Genomic DNA, 5091 nt, shown 5'->3' on the forward strand with positions numbered 1-5091 from the left:
ATTTTCAGCAGAAAATTACTCAAACTTAGTCAGAATCATCTTGGGTGAATGAGAGTATTACTTTGTAAAATTGGGATTCCTGCCCCATCCCCAGGGGCTAGGGCGGGGCCCCAAAGGGAACATTTACCAATATTTTCAAATTCTTATCCATTGATGACATGACAAGTATTGTATTTCACTTAGTTTACATGCTGATTTCCACATCACATCTAAACAATAAAATAAAGCTACCAGTACCTATGATATAACTCAGGTGACCGCTAAGGCCCTTGGGCCTCTTGTTAATTATTTTACTGTATTACAATGTTGAACTTTCAGTTATTGAATTGTGTATCAATGTATACTAAATGATGTGTAATCTTCATTCATTGTAACTATTTATCTTATTTAATTTAAGAATGATTGCTTTTTGACTTTATGAATGTGTATGTTTATTATTGCGGTCGGTCTATGAAAAGTATTTAAAAAAAGTAGTTTATGTAGACCATTGCTTTGCAAGAATTACGATCATAAAGAAATAAAAAAATCAACATTTTGTATCATGAAGCCTGAAATTAATATGTAAATGTCATATAAGACCCCTAAAATGTCCCAGTTATCTTACCTCTCAACTTTAAGAATCAGTCCGGCATAATATGATATGAACTTTATTTTTTTTACAACAATTATGAAACAAGGTATTCCAAATTATATTAATTACTCTTGTTGGCCTGGGCTGGATGTAAGCGTCCTAATTTGGGAGGATACCGGAGTACCACTACCCCGTAGAAAATTATGAAATTTAAGTTGTTTCATTGGAAACCATTGCTGTAGTTGAGGAAAACTCATAAATAAAGATATTTTACTCAATTCCAGTAATCTTTCTGATCAGAATGCTATAGATAAAATTTCAAGCTATAACGGTAGATGTTGCATAGTATTATCCTTATTACACCTTTGTTGTCTGTTAAAACAGGTTCTACAATAGATTTTTGTACAATCTAGATATATCTTGTATTGTTTTAGAGGAAACATCAACGATGGAATTCTATTATGAAAACGGATAATGCAATATGATTTCGTTATTTTATATACCTTCTACACCTTCGAAGAATTCAAAAATAAAGACAAATTGAAATAAGTTGTTTTTGTTTACCTTTTTGGTGAAATAAAATTTGGTTACATAGTTTTAAGTATGTACAAGAAAATGTTGGTTATTGGTAATTGCAGTTTACAATACCAATGGACATTAGAAGGACATTTTTGCAGTAAATGCACCAGTGCTAGGGTGGTGATCAATGCATGCAAATGTTTCATGACACAGACATATATCAGATGTTTTACTTTGTCTGAAAAACATAATTTGCATAACAGTTCAAGTTTTGAACATGCAACTATACAACTACTCAGTACTGACAAGTTCTACGCAAATATAGCTTTCTTTGACCAGTAATAAACCTGACTGAAGTTCAAATTCCACTGATGTACTACTAGTGTATAGTACTAATTATAACTCATCACAACTAATATAGACCCAGAGTCTACTCATTATGATATTATTTTTCGAAGTGCCTGTGAGCTTATGGTATGGTGTGTGACAGTGTCAGTAGTTGGTAGTCTGAACAACTTCTTCTTAAGACCTGGAAGATCTAAAGTGATGATACTTGACCAGTAGGTACCTGGCATAGAGTGCTATAAAATACCACAAATATAATGACCTTGACCTACTTTCAAGACCACAAGGGTCAAATGTGTTAAAATATTTAAACAATTTCTTCTGAATAACCAAGAGGCCTAGAGTTATGATATTTAGCCAGGAGGTACCTGGGATGGAGTGCTATAAAGTTTCCTCGAATACATGGTCTTGACCTTATTTCAAGGCCAGAGTGGCTAAATATATAAAAATCTTTACACAACTTTCTGAATAACCAGGGGCCCAGGTGATGATATTTGGTCATTGGGTACCTGGGATATTGTGCTATAAACTTTCCTCAAATGATGACCTTGACCTACGTTGAAGATCACATGGGTCAAATGTATTACAACCTTTGAATAACAAAGACACATGGTGATGGTATTTGGCCAATAGCATGCTGTGATGTGGTACTATAAAACTTTCCTCAATAGAATGACCTTGACCTATCCTTGCTGAACACTGAACAGAAAAGACGGGAGAAACCACCTCAAATTCTGATTGCAAGTGAGAGACACATTAGTCGCCTCATACAATCATGCATGGAATACAGCAGTCATCTACTCTTTTCTCGAACGGATGGAGTTTTAGATGTGTTGAGAAAGCGAAAAAAAAACTCGTTTTACTGCACCATGTTATGACAGTTATTCTTTGTTAAAAGACATGGAATGATTAGGTGCCAGTTGTTGACACGTAAATGCAATGTCAACTTTCTTATACGATATCTTCATAACCATCCTTAACACTCCATGGGTTACATACGCTCACTTACGCTCTCTGCACCCATGGAATATGTCATAACAAAACTGCAAGCACGTGCACGCTGCTAGCTATTGGTTAGTCTCGGGTAAAAAAACACCTGACCAATCGCTAAGCTGATATCCTTCTTTGAAGAGTACAGAGGAGCGACACGCGTCTTCAAAGCCCTGTCAATTTTACTGTTACGCGACCGAGAGATTATTTTGGTGTACGTCAAAGAATCGAACTATTACTAGTCTTCTCGTCTTATCCACTGAGCCTTCGATTTTGCTAAGACATATTATTCCAGGGGTGCAGCGAAATTGAGCGTACATTACCCCTGGAATATATCGAGGGTGCATCGCAGACATGGGACGCTTTACCAGTTGTATATAAATTACAATAAAATATGTTTAAATTAAATTTACCAGTTAGTGTATATAATATAACAGGCTGGAATATTCCAGTTGCTGCTGTAAATCACATATCTCTTGCGAGACATTAATTATAATTCTTGCGTTAGTTTGCTAGAAGAGGCGAGGCGAAAACGAATAATATCGCACAAATATTCAAACAAAATTAGGCAGGGACATGAAGCGGCAACTGATCAGTTTGAAATCGGAAGTCTTCGCCGTTATATCTATGAAAGAACACTTGCTACAATACCAGGAAAATGTGTAGTGAAACTTTCAGTCCGTCCCAGATTGTTACTTCATCCACTGTCTTTTCCGGGTATTGTTTGTTAGTAACAAAAATCTTAATGAGCAATGCGTATACTTAGTCGGTGACAGTTTCTTTGACCCTCCTCTGTCAGTGATACCTTTGTGTGACCTTAGCATTTCTATTACGTTTTTGATTTTGCTAAAGGATCCTCGTACCACTCCCGGAAATTGTGACTTAAAAGGAAGTATATTTACCTATATGATAATAGTTTTAATGAATCATTTCCGAAAAGAAACTGATATCTTGCGGAATATTTATGAACAAATTTGCAAAGACGATTATACAAAACCCGGATTCGAATCCTGGATCTCAACACAATTTACGATCGCTCTACTTTCAGTGAGGTAGCACTATAAAGTCGACAATCACAGGGAGACACGCACGAACATATCGCAGCCTCCCAAAGGTCGTCACACAATGCTAAACTAAACTAAACAAACCAAACATTTTAACATGTATATTTTCCCTTTTACTGAAGCAGACCAATGGTACCTTCCTTATTGTCGTACACGACTAACACCTTTTAATACTGTCTTCAGTATATTGTATTTACCTTTTGTACCCGTTTTTAATGCATTCTTTACCATTGGAGTTTGTGTTTTCTCCTTATTGTCTACTTTTTTGATCTCCTTGTATACAATAAAGATGTTACAATTGGGAAAATTTCGGGATATATAAATATATATTTTTTCATGGCACTCATCACAGAACCATTCTTTGCTGATTTGTTTAGTCTAATTAGTCATTTGCTAGTATTTTAATATATTTAAAAAAAAATCAGCAAGGAATGGTTCTGTGATGAGTGCCATGAAAAAATAACTAGAAACCTATATAGTATCACGGACTTATACGTCTCTGACACTGATTTCCTGACGTATCAAACCTTTGCTGGGGTTCGTATAGGGACAAGACATTTTTAATGTATCATATATATATGTAGTAGAAAACAGTCCACGGAATTAGATATCTAAGACCGTGGTGATTCTAATGAAAGACGCTGAATTTTTGTGTTTATTTACTTAAGTACTAATACAAAGTCTATATAATATTCTTCAGCAGAAATACCTGTCCATAACTACACCCCTCAATGACACCCTCGTTCCAGTCGTGACCTGTCGACTTCTCGGCCAATGAGATGCACTTGATCACATGCACGTAGCACGAGCTCAACGTTCCCGCGCTGTCAACCCTAGGCCTTGGCCTCATGGACTGAGATTTGGAAAGTAAGTCCCGATTCTTCTTTTTCATAATGGTGAAATACTGGCCTATATGCTTACTGTCTGATGTTTTGAATTTTGATATTGGTCGTATATATATATATATGCATTTATTGGCGAATTGTTATTCTTTTGGAGACCAGAGTATGTATGTAGAAACTGTATATTTTCTGGTGAGGTACATCACACACTCACAGGGACCTGAGAAATTGTTACAGATTAGTTACTTAATCTGATGTTTTAGAAGTTTAGATCAACTTTCTGTAAAATACCATCCCAAATTATAGATAGTAAATTATCAACCCAACCGCCCATAACAAAACCAGACAAAAAAGGCCAGTTAACATTTATTATAGAAATCAACATTATTCACAAGAAAATGGGTGCAGTGCCAAATGTATATAAAGACGATATTAATTGGTTCCAGAAGATAAAGTCCATATCAAGTAAATAGGAAACCAATTAACTGTGTCTCACATATATGTAAATTCACAAATATTAAGGCACTGCACCCATAAATATCATACAGTGATGCAAAATTTATATCAAGAAGTACATCATTTGTCCTATATAATATCAGTATACTCACTACATGCAGATGTATTACAGGTACATCTACAGGTACCTCACTCCTACTTGTACACCACTCTCCTTCACATACTGATACATTTTAAACTGAGACAACATTTATAATACAAATATTACACTCAAAAGCCTAATTTATCCCAGTGAAAAAGGGGG

At 35.3% G+C, this 5091-nt stretch overlaps 1 long non-coding RNA gene across 1 annotated transcript in view; it reads left to right on the forward strand.

The window, feature by feature from the left end:
• The first annotated feature begins 4298 nt into the window (after window positions 1–4298).
• Window positions 4299–5091, forward strand: part of LOC110456790 — a 7551-nt gene continuing 6758 nt past the window's right edge. The window contains exon 1 of the long non-coding RNA XR_002463628.1: window positions 4299–4356. This is a non-coding gene — a long non-coding RNA (uncharacterized LOC110456790). The remainder of the gene's footprint in view (window positions 4357–5091) is intronic.

Source organism: Mizuhopecten yessoensis, unplaced genomic scaffold (genome assembly GCF_002113885.1).
Source record: "Mizuhopecten yessoensis strain PY_sf001 unplaced genomic scaffold, ASM211388v2 scaffold8841, whole genome shotgun sequence".
Taxonomy (NCBI): domain Eukaryota; kingdom Metazoa; phylum Mollusca; class Bivalvia; order Pectinida; family Pectinidae; genus Mizuhopecten; species Mizuhopecten yessoensis.